At 41.1% G+C, this 23,033-nt stretch overlaps 1 protein-coding gene across 11 annotated transcripts in view; it reads right to left on the reverse strand.

The window, feature by feature from the left end:
* Positions 1-23,033, reverse strand: part of LRRC3B (leucine rich repeat containing 3B) — a 108,515-nt gene that overhangs the window by 24,300 nt on the left and 61,182 nt on the right. For 2 of the 11 annotated variants that reach the window (XM_047876327.1, XM_047876326.1), the window contains exon 2: positions 22,571-22,675. The exons of the other annotated variants lie outside the window; for them this stretch is intronic. The gene's annotated coding sequence lies outside the window, so the exon portion shown is untranslated. The remainder of the gene's footprint in view (positions 1-22,570; positions 22,676-23,033) is intronic. 11 annotated transcript variants of the gene reach the window in all.

Here is a 23,033-nt window from a genome sequence, read left to right on the forward strand (position 1 = left end):
AGAGATAGGGGATGGAGGAGAGAACAAGACCATGAATGAACCAAACGGGAATAGAACAAAGAGACAAAAAATGGACTATTGAGCATGAAGACGTCACAACTACATCATTCAAGATAGTTGTATGGCACCCGTAACAGGTCCAAGCACTGGGGAGACCAGGGAAGGGCACAGCATGAGTTTACCTGAGCAAGGCAAGAGGGGGAGTCTGTGTGAATCCTATACCATAACTGAGTCCATCAATGGGAATATAACCTGTTTTTTGCGGTGTTTTTTGGCTAAGCCTAAGAACATGATACCTTTCCTTTGGGGGAATTATTGGCAATACAGTCACAGAGAATGCTTGCCACCAGGTAAGATCATAACAGAGAGTTTGGACTAAATTATTACTATTTAAAAATTTTTAAGTTTAGGGGCGCCTAGGTAGCTCAGTCAGTTGAGCGTCCGACTTCGGCTCAGGTCATGGTCTCACGGTTCGTGAGTTCGAGCGCCGCGTTGGGCTCTGTGCTGACAGCTCAGAGTCTGGAGCCTGCTTCTGATTCTGTGTCTCCCTCTTTCTCTCTATTCCTCCCCGGCTCATGCTCTGTCTCTCTCGCTCTCTCAAAAGTAAATAAAAACGTTAAAAATTTAAAAATAAATAAATAAAATAAAAATGACTTAAATGTATATATTTTAATATTTATTTATTTTTGAGAGAGAGCATAGAGAGAGATTTTTATTTATTTTGTCTCTCTCTCTCTCAAAAATGAATAAACATTAAAAAATTAAAAAAAACATTTTTAAGTTTATTTATCTATTTTTGAGAGACAGAGCGAGAGGGAGAGAGAGAGATCCCAAGCAAGCTCTGCACCGTCAGCAGCAACCTCTGCAACATCAGTTCAGCACCGTTCAAACCCACACGGGGCTCGAACCCACAGACCTTGAGATCGTGACCTGAGCCGAAATCAAGAGTCAGACACTTAACAGACTGAACAACCTGGGTTTTCCTTTGGACTAAATTATTGATAGATCCGAACACACTTCCCCATTGAATGGTATTAGACACAGCCTTTAGACCCTACATCTGAGAGGAATAAAACAGGGAACAGCTCAACAAATGGAGATTCATGAAACCAAGGTTTTCCTGAATTGTCTTATAGGAATTTTTCATCACTGGAGGAACTGCATGAGAAAATTAAGATACAGCAAAATAATAATAATAATAATATGTAACCAGTTTTGAAAACAAGGTGGATACACACATACATACACATGCACACACCCACACACATAAAGTCTACATTATTAACAACAACAAAAAGGCCAGTTGCATAACAGTGTGTGATGGTGGTATAATTCCATTTGACTCAGCAAATACTTATATGGCCTCAGGTACGCCTGATAATTTCGCAATTCCCAGCTCACTTAACATGCCTAACCACCTTCTGGGGAATTTACAACTCTTGTCCCTATTTCCAGGTGGAGGAGTTGAAGAACAGGCAAGTTAACTAATTTGCCCAAGGTCACAGAGCGAGTAAGTCATTAAGCCAGGATTTGCACCAATGCAGAATCTATGTTGACCGCCATGTTGGGCTTTCTTTTATCATGCCTGTGCAAATAAAGAACATAGAGGGGTTAATTTAAAATCTCTTTCTCATCACCAAACTGAAGCTGGACGTTGCCAAGAGGAAGTATAGTGCCATCTGTATGGGTTTATCATGTGCTTTACAGAGGCTGGGCTGCCATTTCAGGGCCTCACAAAATTCTCAGTGCTCCTTCTGGAAGGTGGTAGGATTGCACTTCTCTTCCCTCTTTGAGGTTAGCTGTGCCATGTGATCACTTTGGCTAGTGAATTCTGGGCAGAACTTAGGCTCCCCTACCTCCGTCTCCATCTTCCTGGGTCAGTGAATAACTACGAAAAGCAGATCCCGTCCCTGACCCATGTTATGTGGTGTGAATGAAAAAGAGACTGTTGTCCCTTTATGCCACTGAGATCTGGGGATGATTACAGTTGCTTTTACCGTCCTTTCACAGACAAAGAAATTGAGGTTCAGGTACTAGTAAGATGGGAAGCAGTTTGGCAGAGAGTGAGGGGCAGTATCATTTCGGGAAGGAAGACCAACTTTAGCAGCGTTGAGAAGGTAAAAAAGTATACTTGAACATCCGCAAATATCCCTTCCAGTGTCTGGGGACAGAGAGCTCAGAGCAAAACTCAGAGTTCTGAATGCCAAGTGAATATCAGGTTCATTCTGAACTCATTGGATATGTTTACAGGAAGTCAGCAAGAGAGCTGGAGCAAAGGACCAGAAATTGTCAGAGGAGAGAGAGAAAAGTGTAGAGCATGGATGGAGCTTACACCATCATCAAGGCCAGGACATTATCAAGATTTTGCTACAACCTGCCCAGTTCCTAACACTGCATGGTCCGTTGTTCAATGCCATGTAGATTGAGACTCTGACTTGATTGCATGGGAAGCAGCTGGACTGACCAGTTCCATGCAAATGGCTTTCACCTTTGGTTCCTTTGCTGCCGTCAGAAAACGCAAAGCCAGGGGTGCCTGGGTGGCTCAGTTGGTTAAGTGGGTGACTCTTGATTTTGGTTCAGGCCATGATCTCACGGTTCATGAGTCTGAGCCCCGCATCAGGCTCTGCGCTGACAGGGTGGAGCCTGCTTGGGATTCTGTCTCCCTCTCTCTCTGCCCCTCCCCTGCTCTCTCAGTCTCTCTCTCTCAAAATAAACTAAAAAAAAAAAAAAAAAGAGAGAGAGAGAAGAAAATACAAGGGGATACAAAGTGGAAATCTAGCGAGCCTGCCCTCTTGACTCAGAAGAATGGATGACTTCTGGGTTAGCAGACTGGTGGAAGTTGTCCTGCTTTGAGTGGGCAGTATTTCAGGGATGGAATATGGGATTCGTTTCACCGCTTCAATAGTGTAGAGTCTCAGTCACTCTCGGATCCACCTAGTCTCCGCCCTTCCGTGTTGGATCAGGCCTTTGGAAATTCCTGACCTGCAGCATATAACACCTGGTGGGGCCCTGCCATCAACTTCTCTGCTCCCTGAAATCCAACTCCCTACATATTCCTGCCAAGTCCCTCTTCAATGTGGGGATTCCAGCTGGGTGTCGATGCATCCTCTATGGAGCCAGTTTTTACCAGGCCTCTAGAGGTATGATCAGAACGGCTGTCCCCTTCCCAGATGGGGTGAGGGAAGCCCCTTATCTTCATTAGCTTCCCTTTCCTAGATCGTGACCTTTCCTAATCTCCTCCTATTTCCAGAAGGTGCTTCTGAAGTTCCCGCATGCCTGGTAACTAAGCATGACTAGAATATAAAAGACCTCAGAAGTGAGTTGCTTGGGTTTAACTGGTATATAAAAAAAAATGCAGACAGAATTGTTTTTGTGTGTCATTCTTAATACAAGCCGCAGAATGCCTGTGCAGAGAAACACAGGGTGTAAATTAGGAAATCTCAGATGTTGCATTGTTTTGGGTAAACACCATGGAAAAGTGAAATAGGAAATACAGAGCTAATTGATGTAGAGGAAGGAAAAACAGCAATCTTTTGATGCTAATGTTCTGTGGGTGAATGCCACATACAATGCGCAAGGGGAAGGGGACGCACCATCCCACTGGGGTAATAATGGCCCTGGTGTGAGAGCCTTGATGTGCGGGACTGCATGGATGTCTAATGATGCTTTAAAGTGACCAACGTCACTACCAAAAGGAATGTTTAATTTTTCTCTAGACGGGGGATGGTCTTTCCAGTGGCACACAGCCAGGAAACACATTTTCCCGTCTCCATGACAGGACTTCCTGGGGGTAAATAAATAGCTCTTCCCACCAAGAACAAAAACAAAAGGAAATGTTACGCGGTAAACCAGGTGACAAGAGAGCAACCAAAGAAGTTCTCTTCTTCAGCTGATCATGTGTGTGTGCACAGCAGGTGTGGCACAAAGAGAAAGGGCGAGTGACCTTGAGAGTCTGCGAGGGAGAGGTGGCAATACTGGGACACACATTATGTGTAGAGGGGTCTGAATCCTGGGCAACGTGTCAGGAGAACAAAATAGGTGTGAAATAAATGGGCTGGACAGAGAGGAGATGCCAGCTACACAATCTTTGCCAAGTCCTGAGTAGGAAGGGCTTGGGGTTCACCGTATGACTTGGCTGTACCACAAAATGGATCTGGTTAATGGCTAAATCTGGTAAACACATTCATTACGTGAAGTATTTTGTGTTTGTAAGTTTTCAGCTCAAAAGAGGCTTTGCCCATTTCAGAAACACTTTTACTCATACCAAGTTCATCAAACCATCTGGTTGCTAATCTCATGCCAGACAGTGATTGACATTAATGATCGTATGGTGATAAGAATGATGATTATAACTGTAGTGGCTGACATTTATTTAGCCTTTACTTTGGACTATATGCTTTATACACATCGTATCATTTTATTTCACACGCAGAGCTACCCAGAAATGTGTGAGCAACTGTAGCTCCTTTTATAGATGAGGAAATCAAGGCCCAGAGAAGCTTGCTTGAGTCAGGTACACAGCCTGGATTTTGACCCAGATCTGCCAACTCAAGAGCCTGAGCTCATAAACATTATGGAATATCATCTCTTGGTGGGCAGAACTGATGGGGTTTGTATCTATTCCTCCCTACTGGGCTGTGAGAAAGAGTTCCGTGTGCTACAAATATGTTCTCATAAATATATTTAATTCAGCTTCAGTTTTCAAATATGTTCCCTGTTACAACTACGTATTCAATATTACCCTCTCTTAAACCACAAAATCAACACCTATCATTGTGTTAACACAGCTTAGTGGGATCCCAAAGGATTGATGTTAGATTACCTAAATCTAAACAACCTTCCACGAACACAAAAGAACAACAACAAAAGGACAAGTAAATGCCAATGAGAACAGAAACCATATATTAATTATTTCACTTTCCAACCTTTCCCTAACTGCTTTCTTGCTCCCTCAACAGCTATTGTTTTAAAAGCCTGACCCAGACCACCGTATTTAAACTGTCTTGGGTAGTATGTAAGTGACAAAAAAATACATTTGGGAGAACAAAAGAGTCATTTTTCCTTTCTCTGTCTAATGGTGCCTTTGGGTTTTAGCTTCCAAAAGAAAATTTGATGATTTCTAATGAAATAGGAATGATAAAGCCATCTTTCTGGATTAGGATACTTGTCTGAAATATTTGGAAATCTGTGTTTTAAGATACACCAAGTAAGTCCCCTCTCTGAGCTGAACTATATTTTGATTCTTTTAACCACAGTGAAACAAAAGATGTTGAGCCCAAGAGGGGAAACCAGCTACAGTTTCCTCTACCAATCCCAATGCCCAAACAATCTCTGCATATTACCCATAGGCTCTCTGCATTCTGTTTAAAGGTCTGAGAAGTCAGTTGTTTTGAGCAGTGCTGGGCTACAGGGTAGGAACTGCATGTTTGTGATTTGGGGTGACAGAGAAACTTCAGAAGTGCCTTATATGTGACATTTCCAGAATGATCCTCCAGCAAATGGATAGGATACAAAATCCTATTTCGTAGGCATTGGGAAATTTGCAGTCTCTGTCCATGGCATTAAACCTCATCCAGAGAAATCCTAGCAGAATCTCCTTTTATTTCATGTGTGAAAGAAGGAATGGTCAACTCGTAAGTAGATTAACAAGGCATATATTTAAAAAGTACAACTTAGTACAATTCTTAAACATAGGAACTTCAAGAGAATTTATGCATGTAATTTTTTTTCCCTTGGGAAAGTTCTTGGAACTTTGGGACAGTAACCACAGTTTATTGATCTGTTTGGATTAATATAAAAAGGAAAATCTTTGATATGGCAAGAAACAGGAGATTCAGCTTTCTAATGGAAATTTTTCCAAGGATCTCCCATCAATTTCAGTGAATACTAAAGCTCTGTGCATTCCTTTCTCAATAAAAAAAGGAAAAAACATAGGCCTAAGTATCAAGTACATTTGACATTTCTTCCATAAAAACAAAGTTGTCATCCTACCCTTGAATCTGCTAGTTATCATCTATAATTTTCAGCAAGGTACCTTATCCTTTCTGTACCTCAGTTTCCTCATCTAATTAAATGGGGGCATTGATTATTCCTACTTCCGGATTGGCTTATCTACTTCCACAGTCTCATTCTACTAATTCTCAATTTGACTCTTAGGTAGAGTAGTAAAGGTAGGTGATCCAAGCCTGCAGGTGAAATGGAAGAGAATCTCATACTGGCCAAGTAACCTCTGACACTTTTGCAAAGGGAGTGCTCAGAATACCCCTCTCTCAGAATAAAAAAATCATGTGCAATGAAATGGATCTTTGTAGCCTGCCCAATATAACATGGTTGCTACTTGTACTAATCTAGTAATGCAAGTTATACAAGTTATGGACTTTTATGCTGGATTGATTGTGATGGGTAGGTAGTAAACTGATGTCTGGTTTCTAAATTCCAGTTTTTAAATTATTCATAAAGTATGCCTCCTGGGCTGGGCCTTGCTTCTTTCTTGCATATCTGGTTTGGGAGAGGGAGTGGTCAAGGAAGGGCTGGAAATTTCAAGTAAGGAGTCCAGGATAAGGATGCCAGGCATGACTTTGTGCCTCTTGAGTTGGGGGTGAAGAAGAGAATAAACCTCTGGAGGGGACAAGGAGGCTGTAAAACCCTCCTGGAGGGACAGAATGTGACATCCACTCTCTTGTTAGCACAGAAGTCCCTGCGTCCTGGGAGTCCAGACTATTCTCCAGAAAATGAAATGCTTTGGCAGATGGTGATGACATTCATTCACTCAACAGCTATTTACTGAGGGCCTACTATGTGCCAGGCACTGACTAAGGAGCCGTGGATGCAGAAATAAAGACAACAGAGTGAGCCTCCGCCTTCACAAGGACTCCAGACACCACGTAAGCGAGATGGGCACCGCCTGGTTGTCTGACCATGAGTTCCTGTGTCTAAATCTGAGCGACAACAGGTGCCACGGGGAAGAAGAAAGAATTTGAGTCTAGGCTCGGCAGTGTGATTCTGGGAGGATGACTTAACCTGTCTAAATTTCTGTGAATGTATTTTCAAATGAAAGCAAAACCATATGGTCTCTAGTGCATCTTCCTTAATCTTTACCTGTTAATTATAAATGAAATGCAGAGAGAAGCTACTTTCTTGTTCTGGCAGGAAAATCTTCGGGAGAACTATCGATACAGAATGTTTAACACTACAGACATAGGATCCTTAACGCTATCTAGCACATAATCATCATTTCCTAGAGGGGATTACCCACCAGCACACCTCACTGGCTACCCCAGGACTCTGAGCTTTTCGAGAAATTATCCAGTCACGCTAGCACTGCACCAAATGTCTAACCAGACTGTCACAGTGGGTATCATTTCCACTTATCAGTAGAAACAGAGTGAAAAGGATAAATAACTCTTTATAAGTTGATATCAAAACGCATTAAAGATCCACCCAAATAAAAAGCTCTTATGTTACTTTGACTCTTCAGTCAGGATGAGACACACGGAAATTGAAATTACAGAACTTGAAAAAAAAAATGTTTATTTGATTATTTTTGACCGAGAAAGAGAGCGAGTGGGGTAGAGAGAGAGGAAGGACCCCCATGGGGGGCTCAAACCCACAAACCACACAAGATCATGACCTGAGTGGAAACCAAGAGTCAGAAGCTTATCTGACTGAGCCACCCAGGCATGCCCCCCAAAATTACATAACTTTTAAGGGACGAGGAGGTCCTAGGACAAGCAAAAGAGCTTTTTTCCCCTCCTTGAAATTCAAAACGACCCCTGGGAAAACACGGTTTATTTTTGTAAACAAATAAAGTCAAGAAAATGTAAATCCCAGAATTTCAGGTAGTCTGGGTTTTGTCATTTTATAGTTTCCTTGACCTTTAATAATTTTTTTAAAAAAATCAAAAATCTCATGGAATCAGATCCTCAGGAGGACTCATTCAGAGGGAATTTACCTTAAGGGCCCTGGGGGAGAAGCCGATCCCATTGGCAACTTCCTCAGGTTTTCCCTTTTGCCTTTTGCTCAAGGCCCCACCCACCTGAGGCCCACAGGTAGGGGAAGGGGTGGGTGGGGCCAGGAGGGGGGGAAGGGCCCCGGTGTGGCAGGCAGCTTTGTTACCCTTGTCCTCCCCTGGCCTACGGAGCAGCAGTAATGGCGGCACCTTCCAGATTCTTCGAAATGCAGAATCTCAGGTCCCACCCCAGACCTCCTACATAATGAGCTGCACTTTCACAAGGTCCAGGTGATTTTCTCGCACTTGAAGGTTTGATTCGCTCGGCCTCAGCCTCCTCTGCAGGCTGAAGGGGGAAAGCAAGTGAGCATGGCAGAGGTAGTGACCCATGGAGGAAATGAAGCTCAGGGACCCCTTCTCCCCTGAATGTGGCGTTTCTTTGCTTTTTCCCCCACCTCCAAGCCCGCATCACTCGCTTTCATTCGTTCATCTGGCCACTCAACAAATATTTTCTTAGAAGCCTCCTCTGTGCTAGGCACTGTCCCCCGCTGTGTTGAGGGTACGGCAGTGCACGCAGCAGACCAGGTCCCTGCCCAAACAAAGCTTGGGAGGGAGGAGGGTGGAGGAGGAGGAGGAGGAGGAGTGAGATGGACAGGAGGCAAACACATAAAGAAACCATTTAATGTCAGGGAGTAGCTATGAGTCATAATAAAGTAGGACAAAAAAAGCCTGTTGTGGTACATGGTGCTGTTTCAGACAGGGGTTGGGGGACGCCTCTCCAAGGAGGTAACTGTTGAGCAGAGAACTGAGGGAACCATTCTGAAGGTAGTTGGGGAACAGTGTTCCAGGCAGAAGGAACAGCATGTGCCAAGACCCTGAGACATCTGCAACTTCTTTGAGGAAGAGTGAAAAGTCTAGCTTGGCTGAAGTGAGGTGGTACAGTGGCAGAAATAGGTTTGGAGAGGTCAGCAGGGGCTAGAGGTCAGCAGGTCTTCAAAGACCATAGTGGGGGGAGGGGTTTGGATTTTAATTTATGCACAATGACAAGCCACTGGAAGACTGTGAGTAGAGAAGCAAGACTGTCTGATTTATATATTGAAAAGATTACTCTGGGGGCATCTGGGTGGCTCAGTCAGTTAAGTGTCTGACTGTTGACTTTGGCTCAGGTCATGATCTCACGGTTTGTGAGATCAAGCCCCACATAGGGCTCTGCACTGACAGCATGGAGCCTGCTTGGGATTCTCTCCCCCCCCCCCGCCCCTCCCCTATTGGGCTCTCTCTCTCAAAATGAATACATAAACAGGGAAGGGGAGGGGAGGGAAGGCAGAGGAGGAAAGGGAAGATTACTCCAGCTGTTGTGTTCACACCAAGGCACCAGCCATCACCTCTTCTAAAGAAGCATCTAGAATGCCACAGATTGTCCATCTCTAAGGGTTTGTACCCCCTTGTTCAAATATTTGATGACTGAGTCAAAAACTGAATGAATGATTGAATAAATGGTTCCGATTGCCCGTATTTTGGCTACCTGAAGCAAATAATCTTATGCTATGCAGTATTGATCTTTTCTCACCATATCTATTTGGATTTGCTATAGGATAACAGACACATTGTCAACAGGAAGTCCACCCAAATATTCCTTCAAGATCTGAGGTTTTTAGAGAATTCTGGATTTCACTTTGTTTCTAATGGGAAACCATGGAAAATACACATTTCTCTCATAGGCAGACTTAAGAAGGAAATTCATAACCATTCCTCTTAGGAAGCTCATCTTCCCCCCTTACTCTCAAAGACTTTTATAATAACCCTCAATAGAATGTGAATTGCGTATTGGACGACCTTCGAAGTCACTTTTATCTCTGGTTCTACGAATCTACGATTTTGGTGAATCTTGACTATGGTGCTTTTCCAACCTTTCTTCCAGAATAAGCATCAAGAACGCTGATCATGATTAGCATATGGCTTTGAGGGTTAGGTGCAAAATCTGGTTCCTTAGACACCAACACTGACCAACAATCTCTACTTCTGCCAGATGTTCACAGGTTTCACCAAGAAGCCCTCTCTTGTGCTTTTGTATGTATCTAAAACAACCTTTAAAAATTCTAATCTGGCCATATTGGTAGCTCAATTTTGGCTGGCAGTGAGAATGCATGACATGTGTGTACCTGTGTTTCTTTGGAATTACAGCGTTATTGTCCTTACATGCTCTAAATAACCTTCACATTTTTATAGCATTAGCACAGAGGTGCTTCCAGTGTCCCTCAGCCAACTGGCCCCCTAGTCAATCTGCTCTGACTCACACAGACGATCCCTTCTTTACATACAAACCCCTAGCCCCTCCAGAGTGGGTCAGGACCATGGTGGACGAGCCTGTCTCCTAACAGACAGCAGTGCTAGCTCCACGACAGGTCCATTACCTAACTCCAACCACCACCCACCATTGTGATCATAGCCCATCACTAGCCAAACCTCCCTCATATTTGCCCTCACGTGGAAGCCTATCGGAAGTGCAATCTCTGCAGCACATAGCACTGGTGGTTAAATATTCTCGAAATCAGCCTATACACATCCCCACTCCCTCAGAGGAAACTATGGCTTCCTTATATAATTAATGACTTATTTCTGCATAGTACTGTACAATTTTCAAAGTGCTTCATGCACATTTCTTTTCTTTGATTGTTCAACATCCCTGCGGGGAAGACAGACACGGTTTTTATCTTCATTTTGCAGATGAGGTTAATGACTCATCTTCACGACCAGTCGGTGATGGAGCGAGACTGTGAAGCCTGCTCTCTGACCCCAAGACTAGCACGCCCTTTTTATTCCACCGTGACACCTCACCCAAGTCCAACTTTATGCTGCAACTCGGAAGCACAAACATCTCCAATCTCCATGCCCATCCAGTCAGAGACTGCAGGGAAGCCTAGACTCCCATCCTCCAAAACCAAGCTTCCACACCAGTGTTCATGGACGTGCAAAATTTGAAGATGAAATAAACCAAGGACTGATATAGTACGGTCACATTTTATTGTGTCAGCTACCACCATTATTTCATAAAAGTAACATGGCCACCACCAAAACAGAAAGTAAAACATTTTAGAATAAGAGCTAGTCTTTCCTAAGAAACAACCATTAAACCATTTGCACCACTCTGTTTTTAAAAATATAATTGGGGCGCCTGGGTGGCGCAGTCAGTTAAGCGTCCAACTTCAGCCAGGTCACGATCTCGCGGTCTGTGAGTTCGAGCCCCGCGTCAGGCTCTGGGCTGATGGCTCGGAGCCTGGAGCCTGTTTCCGATTCTGTGTCTCCCTCTCTCTCTGCCCCTCCTCCGTTCATGCTCTGTCTCTCTCTGTCCCAAAGATAAATAAACGTTGAAAAAAAAAATTAAAAAAAAATATATATATATAATTATATTTTTGGGGGCACCTGGGTGGCTCAGTCAGTTGAGAGTCCGACTTTAGCTCAGGTCATGATCTCACAGTTTGTGGGTTTGAGCCCCACGTCAGGCTCTGGGCTGACAGCTCAGAGCCTGGAGCCTGCTTCGGATTCTGTGTCTCCCCACCGCTCTCTGTCCCTCCCCTGCTCGCACTCTGTCTCTCAAAAATGAATAAATGTTAAAAAATATATATTAAAAAAATAATAAATAAATAAATACGTATGTATAAAATTATTTTTTCAAATCTAAAATTAGAAAAATGAAAACAATTTTCCTTTAACTATGCTTTATATATATTAATAATTGACACAGTTTGTCAATCTGAGTGTGTGTACATATATATGTGTATATATATTATATACATACATATATACATATATATATTCACCAATGCAAGGAAAAACAGTTATTTCAATTAACTTCATTTCTGTCAATATTACCAAACCTCCCAGTTTCACATGCTCTTTGATAAAAATGGAAATAACACTCACTAGGGCTTCTTCACATAGCTTAGAATATTCTAGGCCAACTGAAAGAAGTGGGGAATCAACTGTTTCTATGCCACTGGCTTCTTTTCTGCCTCTCTCTCTCCCTGACACTCTAGGAGGACAGTGGATCGTTGGCAGGGTGTGCAACTGGCTGAAGGTAGCAGGCGCTGTAGGAAGGGGGCTGCAGCACCTAGAGCCTCTGCTGAGACCCAGAGCTGACGGCCTGGGCCTGATTCAGAACCCTGCCACTTGCAAATCATCTTATTGGGGTATCACAGGCACTTGTGTTACAGATCTGATTTTAAGAATCACTGGCTTTATTTACATGCTATACTTGAATGTCTCCATTTTATTTTAAGAAAATAACGTTAAGTCCCTACCTGTATGGCATCTATCTACCTACACAGGTATCTTCTTTTTTTTTTTTTTTTAATTTTTTTTTTCCAACGTTTATTTATTTTTGGGACAGAGAGAGACAGAGCATGAACGGGGGAGGGGCAGAGACAGAGGGAGACACAGAATCGGAAACAGGCTCCAGGCTCTGAGCCATCAGCCCAGAGCCCGACGCGGGGCTCGAACTCACGGACCGCGAGATCGTGACCTGGCTGAAGTCGGACGCTTAACCGACTGCGCCACCCAGGCGCCCCAAGGTATCTTCTTATATGCAACAGAAATTAGGTGGGGAAGGACTCCATAGGGAAGACATTCTACTAACGTACAGAGAAAACATATATCAAAGACTAGACGACAGGGGTTCCTGGGTGTCTCAGTCGGTTAAGTGTCCGACTTCAGCTAAGGTCATGATCTCATGGTTCTGGAGTTCGAGCCCTGCACCGGGCTCCATGCTGGCAGCTCAGAGCCTGGGGCCTGCTTGGGATTCTGTGTCTCCCTGTCTCTCTCTGCCTCTCCCCCACCCATGCTCTATCTCTGTCTCTGTCTCTCTCTCAAAAACAAATCAACATTAAAAAAAAATTTTTTTTTAAAGACTAGAAAACATTAAGAGAAGGATTTCTTCGTCTTTCTGCTTGCGATACCCCAGGGTGTTTGCAATTATTTCAGATCAAGTCATTGAATGTCAACACAATAGCCCAATATAAAATGATGCCAAATCCATTTTAGATTATATTTATAAGCTCATGCTCTTTGACAGACAATCCTGATGGACAGAACTTGAAGCATGTTGACACTCAGGTCAAACCCTTTTCTCTTCACTGAGGAAGAAAATGAGAGGAGTAGGTTGTGGGTTGAAGCACATAAGGACTGGTCAAGTTTGAGCTCCTTTCTAGAAATGCTCGTTTGATGTACTTGTGGGACTTTGAGGTTATGAGGTCTCGTAGGTAGCTTATAAACCATTTAATCATCTAAAACTATTTATTATTACAGGTGACCCTTGAAAAACACAGGGGCTAAGGGCACCAACCCTCTCCCGTCCCCACAGTTGAAAATCTGTGTATAACTTGGACTCTTCAAAAACTTTATGAATAGCCTACTGTTGACCACAACCCCCACTGGAAATGTACACAGTTGATTAAGACATATTTTGTATGTTTTATGTATTATATACTTTATTCTTATGGTAAAGTAAGCTAGAGGAAAAAATGGTAAGAAAATCATAAGAAAAAGTACATCTACAGTACTGTATGGTATTTATTGAAAAAAAAACCCCATGTATAAGTGGACCCATGCAGTTCAAACCCATCTTGTTCAAGGGTCAACTATATTATTTAATGACTGACAACCCCAGCATTAGGTTCTAGGGATTAAAAAAAGAACACGTGCCCTGCTTCCACAGAGAACCTACATTTTAATAGCAACCATTTCTGTGTAACTAATAAAATGCTTTTATTCTTTGAGAAATCTTGTTTTTAAATATATAATTCATTTGGAAATTTTAAACAGCATCCTTCTTTTTCTTTTTTAAGTCATCACCACACCCAATGTGGGGCTCAAACTCACAATCCCAAGACTGAGTCGCATGCTCTACTGACTGAGCTAGCCAGGCACCTCATCTTTTTTTAAATAAGAAAACAGGAATAGAAGTCAAGTGCTGCCACATTTACATAATTCCAACATTTTACTTTTGTTATTTTGATCTGGCTAAATTAGTCAAGAGCCTACATTTTATTTCAGTCCATTTAATTTCACCTTAATATTTTTCGCCTTCACGAGTAAATGTGTTTGCTTTTGTCCTATGACAATATGACAAAATATAGTTACCAAATATTCATAATTAACCTGTTGAATTGGATAGCACAACCTCCCACAGACTTCAGAAAGATCTCTATTAATTAACTTTGGGAGATGATGAAAGTCACAGCCACATTTCTGAGAGTGCCACATCATGAATCCACAAACTAACCCAACATAAACCTCTCTTGTAAACTGCAGAGTGTGCTTGCTTAAAAATTCAGGAGGTTTAAATGTTTAAATGACTACTATTAAATCATTGCATTGACTTAGCCCCAAATCTCATCATCAACAAACCTATTTATTTCTTTGCTATTGCTTTATTATTATTTGTTATTTACAATCTCCACGAGGCCCGAAGATTGGGTCTCCTGTAGCTTGCCAGCTTTCCAATGTGGTGCACAATCCAGGGGTCATCTTCTAGAACATTTGAGATGTCTCTATTTTATTTTAAGAAGACGACCTAAGTTCCCACCCATATGGTATCTAACTACCTACGCTGGTATCTTCTTACATGACATAGACATAGTAGAGGGCAAAGGAGCCAGAGAGGAAGCAAGATAGAGAGGACAGCTTTTACTCCATCCCGTGCCAGAGAACAGCTCCCCTGGAATTCTGTCCTGTTTGTAGGCTGGGAATAGATGTGGAACAGGCAAGGACTCACTGGTAAGTATCTGTATCCAATCCACAGGCCCCATTGCACTGTCCCATTTACTAAATGTCCCTAAAATTCTCCCTACACAGCTGAGAAAACCTTAATAGAACACATTTTCATAGTACCGTGGCTCAACTGTGGTGCCATTTTTTTCTCCACTATCTACATAGTTTGCAATAACCCCTTGAATATCATTGGGTTTTCATCTCGCACAAAGTGTACCTAAAGACACAGCAGTACAGTTACTGCTTGAAATGAAAACCTTAGCATAAGAGAAATAAAAGACTGCAGAAGCTAAGTTTTAGATACTTTATGTTCCCATTTTTTAAGGATTATGATTTGTACCAAGAAAAAAAGAAAGCAATCTATGAACACTTTAATTTTTCTTGGTTTGACATTTGTGCAGAAAATACTGCTCACCACTGCAACGGACCTTCTTTGGGGCTACTACGCAAGTGCGATCTCTAAGATTCACTTTATGAGGCAACGTTTACATTCGCCAAGGCCAGAACTGGAATCTCAAATGCTATGAAGTTGGGTGTGGTGTGGGACTTTAGAACAGTGAGTAAACCTAGGCTGCCATCCAGCATTCTTATATCATAGGCAGCCTTGCTCTAACTCACAGTCATGTGGTGTAGTCACCTTGGTGAAAGATGATAACAAGTATCGTTAACCTTCCAAAAAGTGGCCCCTACAAAAGGTACGCTATGAAGTTGTTTCTGAATTAAGATGTTCAAAAAAGACCCGGATGCATTCTATTCAAAATGGATTGATTTCAGAGACAAGGAGGGACTATCAAATATGGTGAGTGCAAAAATCTTAAGTAGCTACTAGAGTAGCTGCTACTGTAATTTGAGCCCCAGATTTGAGGCTGAGGTTTCAGTCTCTGATGGAAACTGGATAACCAATTTGAGATTTTATGTCTAACGATAAAAATGTGAATACCAACAGCCTGACCGAGTTGGAGGTTGGGAGCAGGGACTCAGTATGAACTGCCAGTCCAGGAAATGCACCTAAATCTAACATTCTTTTTCAAAAGGCAGGTGACCTTCCCAGGGTAACCACCGAAATGAAGCGTCGTCTTCTTCTTTTTTAATTGTTTACAATTAGCTGAACATTGTGGGAAGGTATTTCCATATACCTGTAATCACAACTAACTTTTATCAAACAGTTAAGAACTGACCTAGCAATTGAACAATGAAAATACTAAGAAATCAGGCTGAGAACTGCATGGCGTGTTGCAACCAACTTATCACCACCTCTCTCCTTCAAAATTGCTGACTGTGATTGCTAGGATAGCATATCATTAAAAGCTGTGTTCCCTCTTTCTTGATATGTCTTTGGCTCTGCCTTTTAACAAATCGAGATTATTCTCTTCAAAATGTATTTTGTCTTCCAAAAAATGTACTCAATTTTAAATTTAAGGGTTCCATTTAAAAAGACTGGCATTGCCATATCAATGTGTATGTATTATATCTTTTTATATTCAATATTTTTCTTATAAATCCAAAAAATATATGCAGAGTGACACAGTTGTTTACCCAGAAAGCAGGGTGTTTTCAGGGGATGAACATCTCAATTACTGGATAGCAATTTATTTCAAGTGGTTGAAACCTAGAGCTGGGGGGAAGGGGTGTGCCCAGAACACCATATGTTTGAAAAGTCTATAAAATGAGTTTTACAATGAACCATTGTTACTGTAGGGCTTTTCAATTTTCTAGCAACAAAACAGATCTTGTGTTTAAAATCCACAACGTTTATATCTTGTCCTTTCTGGGAGAGTTTTCTGTTAGGGAAGGATGTCAAGCTCAAGTTTGCAAATACAGAAGAAGGAACTCTAGGACAGAATTTGAACACCTAGAATGTGGTCCTGGTTAAAATAATCTGCTTCATGTCCCTGAACTTCAGTTTCCTTTATCGGTAAAATGGGGTTAGTTTTGATCCTTTAAATATAGACATTCTTTTCGTAAGATACATGAGAAAAGGACTGTGTTCACTTCTCCCAATGCAGATTCCACTATGATGCACCTGCCATAGGATGCAATGAACATAGCCTGAAAGGATTGAAATGCCAGAATTCTCCTTGCTAGTTCTTTATATGTGCTGATGAAGACATTAATGGTTACTCAACTTTTATTATGCTCCCAGTACCACACTGAGCTCTTTATGTGAATTATTGCTTTCTATTTGCCTAATCTAATGAGGTAGTAGCTATGATTATCTCTATTTTAGGCTTGGGGAAACTGAGACACAAAGAGGTCAAGTAACTTGCTCAAGGTGATACATTAGTAGGCTTGGGAATTCAATACCCAGGCTTGTTATCTCTTTGAATAATAAGGAAACAAATAAGAAACTAATGACTGTGCCTTCAGCTTTGTTAATAAAACTTTTGATTCCTGATATTTTTATAGCACTTGTGGTATTTCTTGAGATTCCCAGACAATCCTGGAATATCATGAGCTTTATTTGATAGCTTAAAAGGCCCAAAACTCAGGAAGAAGAAATAATTTGCCCAAGGATCTAAGTGGAACAGTGAACAAGAATTCGAGCCTTCAGAATACTAATATGACGACATTCCCCTGGATAGTTCACCATGACCTTCTATCAAAAAATGGGGTAGAAGGGAGGGCACAGGACTGCGAACTAAATCCCTTCAGTTATTTTGGGAAACACAGTACTAACATGTCTCTCCATATTCTATAAAACTGCTTCGCATCTCTCACTTGTGAAAGTCAAAGTGATGAAGTGATTTCTCTTTAGAACAGAGCATACACCAGGAAATGTACCTCCTTTCCTAAACACCCTCACTTCTCCAGTGATGAAAGAAACAGACTAATTAACAGCACTCATAGGATAAAAACAAACAGGACAAAGGAGATAAATGATGAGAATGAGGTGCTAAGCTGATGGCAAAACTCCATCAGGTATAGAAAGGACAGAAGTATTAATTCTAATCACCTAAAAGGAGAAGGCTAAGCAGGGTGGAGAGGGAGAAAGAGCATTTTATGAAGCTCAGGGAATATGATTATATTTGGAATGTGCTAGAGTGGATGAGGAGGACTTGATTCTTCTCCTGGGGTGAGCACCCCCAAGTAACAGAACTGAACCCAAACGAACAACACTAAGCGAAACTAATGGGCTTGGAAGGGGCATCTGTGAGCACATCCTACTCATGGAAAATCCAAGAAATCACCTTTTGCTAGAGACTGTATAGCTTTAAGTCAGATTCAACTTTGGGGAAAGAAAAGTAATGAAGTGTGAAATAGTGTTTTCTTCAGAATGGCAAATAGGAAATCTTTATTTTCCAAATTACTGGGTTGCTCTCTTCAAATAGGGCAGATTTCACTGAGAGTAAATCTTAAAGAATAGGAATTAAGCAATTAGTGAAAGAAGGTTCATGACTCTCGGGGTTATCAAGGGTAAAATGGCAAAAGTCATCTCCTTATTTTACAAATGTTGGGTCATTAAAAATTTTCAGTGCACCATCAATGGTTGAGCCTTTCGACTCAACATGGCTTTGGACCTATCATTAAGTGTTGCATAAACAGTGTTTTGGACCTATCATTTTCAAATAACTAGACGATGGAGACATATCCGGGTTGCAGTTAAATCCTAAAGAAAATGGATTTGCTGTCTTTATAATCTATCTTGGGAATGCATAGAATAGGGGGGCTCTCTTTTTCCCTCCATAAGTGAATTGGAGAGCCTTTGTTCCAGAGGATGTGTTCTGGGAAATGACTCGACTTTTTGAAAGAATAGTAAGCAATCAGGTTTATTAATGTAACTGTGGAAGAAGGACCTTCCAAACTATGTGAGCAATTTGCTGCTTCTCATTGAAAGGAGCAAAGTAAGAAGAGTGAAGGCAAAGGAGGTATTCTGGAAGCATGTGGCTGGCATGGACTGAAGTATGATATGGTGGAAACAGTGATGGCTCCATAAGTCAGTCATCCCTCATCACAAACACAGGGACCCCTTTGGAACATCAGTACATCGGGGGACTACTATAAGATAGTTGAACTTATTTAATATTCATTGACTGAAAAAATAACTAACGACAGCAAGCTACTCTAAATTCAGTAGTGCTTTTGAATGAATTTGCATTTATTAATCTCAATGAATAGCATCTTTGTATGTTTACCCTATGGTCGAACATGTGTGTCTGTGTGTGTGTGTGTGTGTGTGTGTGTGTGTGACATATTAATTTGTTCAATCTATTGATAATGTTTGATAAGCGTGCGGATTTGAGGACCCTTATAAGTAATTCGTGGCTCCCCAGGATTCTTCAGCTGCCAGATGGGAACTACTAAGCCCTTTCTCTTCTACTAAAGACTCCATGAACTAAAAATAGGCTTTTAGAAGGCATTCCAGCACGTTATCCTGCAAAAATTTGCAGTCTATCTGCATTGAAAAAGAGCCAGAGTATCAAACACTAAAATGGTAACAGTATTCATTGCTGGCTAGAATAGTTTAGGGAGGTTTATTTGCTTTTCTGTATTTTCCAAATTTTCAACAGTAATTACTTATTCCCTTTGTAGTAAAAACAAACAACAAAAAAGCCAAACAAAACTTAACAAAAGGTCCCCATGCCATGATTATCAGGAAGGCCCTACCTAGCAGTTCACTGTAAAGTTAAACACCCAGATTCTTGGAAAATGTCCCTAATAGCTGCTTCTACTCTTTCCTGAGGACCTATTCCTGCAAAGCAATGTGGGAAACTATGAGAATGTAAATGTGCATTCTACAACCATGACGTATCCCAAAAAACTAGGTTTCTGGCAAGAACAACTACATCTTCAGCACAAAAGAAATCCTGTTCTGCTTCTGTTTGACTTGGAGGAAAATTGCACAGCCTTCAAAGCTTTCTGATACTGCCTCCCCCTAACCTCTCTAGCTTAATGCTTAACCATGATGTTGAGTAACCAACTTTGGCTCTGTCATGGCGTTTCAAAGCCATCTTGCTTACTAGTTCTTCAAAGAGTCTAGTTATTTCCCAGGACACATCCTCTGGAACAAAAGCTCTCCAATTCACTTATGGAGGGAAAAAGAGAGCTCCCCTATTCTATGCATTCCCAAGATAGATTATAAAGACAGCAAATGCATTTTCTTTAGGATTTAACTGCAACCCGGATATGTCTCCATCATCTAGTTATTTGAAAATGATACGTCCAAAACACTGTTTATGCAACACTTAATGATAGGTCCAAAGCAATGTTGAGTCAAAAGACTCAACCGTTGATGGTGCACCGAAAATTGTTAGTAACCCAATGATCTGTGTCTGCATCTACAGGAGGGATCATACAACATTGCTAAGTGTGGTGGAGACCACTATTTATCTCCCAACTCCCAGTATCACCTTCTTCTTTGGTAAGAGATACTCAATTTTTGCAGGTACGTGACCACCCGCAATAAAAATCATATACCCAGCCTCCCTTGTATTTAGGACTGTTCACGTGACTAAGTTTTGGGCAAGAAGATATGAAGAGAAAGTGTTGTGCTGTACTTCCAGAAATCTTCTTATAAGGGAGAAGGCACACCCTTTTCTTGCTCCATCCTACTACATGCAATGTGGATGTGATGAATAGAGTTTTACCAGCCTTTTGGGACCAGAAGAATCAGGCCACACTCTCGGGAAGATAGAATAGTGAGCTGAAGGGGGGGTTATATCCCTGAGTGAATAATTTCTTTAGCTTTGATTCCAGTTCTGTATTGCCTACTCTGAATTGTTTCTAGGTGAGAAGATAATAAATGTGTGCTTTCTTTAAGTCGCTATATTTACTGGGCTTTGTTTTGTTTTTTGTTGTTTTTCTTTCAAATCTCTGTACTTGCAGCCAAACCTTATCTTGAAGGCTATATGAAGTTTTGTATGACAAGCAGACATTTTAACAGAATGCAGAATTAGAACACTTAATAAACTTAAGTTAGGCACTATGTTCAGTAGTGAATATCAAGTGTTAGTGATCCTTAAGAATTCACTCAGAAGGTTAGCATCCTCATCAAATCTCCCAGAGGCTGAAGGGTGATGGGAATGGATATTCTGGTGTAACCTAAGGCTTGTTTCTTTCTCTCAAAAGGGGGCCTTTAGAAACAGTGAAAACAAAATCACAGAGGCAACATTTCTAGAATTCAAGGAGCCCAGACATTGGTACAAAACAGTTCATTCTTAGTTTTCAATGTTGTTGCTGGCAAAAGTTCGTACTGATACCTCTCTTTTCAGCCGAAATCTCTATCTTTGATGAAAGTGTTACAGTTGATAAATGTCTATTAAAAACAGCAATTTCAATTCTACAAATACCTAACCAGTACTCTGCAAAACTGCCAAGATCATGAAAGGCAAGGAAGATTGAGAAACTGTCATGAACCAGAGGAGATGATAAGGGTAGTTTGGATACTGAATTGGATCCTGGAAAAGAAAAGCACTGTGGTGACATCCAACTAAAGTCTGGAGTTTGGTTGATAGTGATGTGCCGATATTAAGAGTTTTCATTGTGACAAAGCAGACTAACATAAGATGTAAACAATAGGGGAAAGTGACTGAGGGCATACAAAGAACTCTCTGCTCTAGCTTTACTTTTTTTGTAAATAAAATTTTAAAATGTTATTTAAAAAATGGTAATAGCTTTGGTAGATTTGTTGTGTTAATAGGTTATAAAACCATGGACTTGTAGAAGGGATCCAGCAAGTGGTAATATCCTTCCTTCCAAGTAAACCCTTCATAAAATCCTTATCAACCACTTCATTATCAGACAAATTCTTTGATGTGTACTTCTGTCATGGCATAACTGAACAATCTATTCTCTTATTATGAACTTACACAAATTTGAAGATGGTTATGGGTTTTTTTGTCCTTTTCCTCACCATCAATTAACTATTTGTCATCAGCTTTTCCTCTTACACTTCTTTCTTCCATGAAGTCATTTTTCTGGTCTTTCTAAGTTTTCCACATATGACTAAATTTCAGATTCAGATCATACTAAGTGCTCTCACAAAGGCATGCTGACAGTAAGCTTTCTAAGGGCAAAAGTCCTCCTTCTCCGTGGTTCCGTCTCTTCCCTTTACACAGAGTAGGTTCTCATTATGTTTCTATTAAGTTGACTTAAATTAATGAACAAGGAGTATAGTGAAAGAACCATTTCATGATTCTTGAGTGACTTATCACCTTTGCAAAGATTCTAGCATGATGTCAGATTTAATTACAACACTAAACTTTTAGCTCTCGCATATTTATTTCAAAGCACCAGGTTTGATAGATTTTCCACTACATCATGAGCTACTCTTGTGAACATCAGATGCCTCTGGGAGCTCCATGAACTTTTTCTAACAGCCCAGGATAAAAACTGTGGAAGGAAATCCTCTTTTAGTAAAATAAAATCATACCTAAGGTTTGACCAAAATTCTCACAATTGCCAAGATTCCTCACTTATTTCCAAAGAGCATCTAGAAAATCCACAAACTAAGCTCTAATTTTTGTTTTTGTTTAATTCTAGGTCCTTTCTTGTTGAGTTAGCCTATTTTACTGTCTGATTGTTTATTTCTTAATGCTACACTTTTTTCTTACACTATATTTTTAGTTTGTTGCCTCAACTCTTTTCTATATTACTACACTCTACTCTTTTCTGATTAGATAATGACATTTTGAAGTTTGTTTTGGTACATTAAGATAAAATAGAACATACAAAGAATTCAGCTGGGAAGAAAAACATATCAGCAAGACGACATCCAATGGTGCTTCCAGGAAGTACTTTTGGCAGAACTTAATGAGGACAAGAAGAGAATCAACGATAAGAAGAAGAAATAGTTTAGTGAAAGTGTGATCGTCAATTACCACAAAGTGAAATTTGATTTAGAAGTTAAATACTCACATAAGTCATCCTTCAAATTGGGATCTGGCCTTGAGTACAAAGGGGCCAGCAGCCCTCTGCCCCGGACAGCTCAAATCGTCTTGGGCCTTAGTCTGGGCTCAATCCCTGAAAGGAGATGCTGTTGAAGCAATATCTTTATTCCCTTGGATCCCTTGATGATTCTGGTATGTCTTCATTGCTAGCAGCCTGTATATCCACGCCCTTATTGTAGGATGACCCTCACGCTGCTGTAACTTGCTTTGCTTAAACCAGTGCTTCTCAAAATACGGTCTGCAAATCAGAAGCATCAGCACCACCTGGGAACTTGTTGCAACTGCAAATTCTTGAGCCCAACTGCAGACCCACCGAATCAGCAACTCTAGGGGTAGGGCTCAACAATCTGTATTTTAATAAACCCTTTAGGTGATTCTGACACATGAGCAGTTTTGAGCTCCACTGACTTATATACATAGCAAGTCAAGTG

Source organism: Prionailurus viverrinus, chromosome C2, assembly GCF_022837055.1.
Source record: "Prionailurus viverrinus isolate Anna chromosome C2, UM_Priviv_1.0, whole genome shotgun sequence".
Classification (NCBI taxonomy): domain Eukaryota; kingdom Metazoa; phylum Chordata; class Mammalia; order Carnivora; family Felidae; genus Prionailurus; species Prionailurus viverrinus.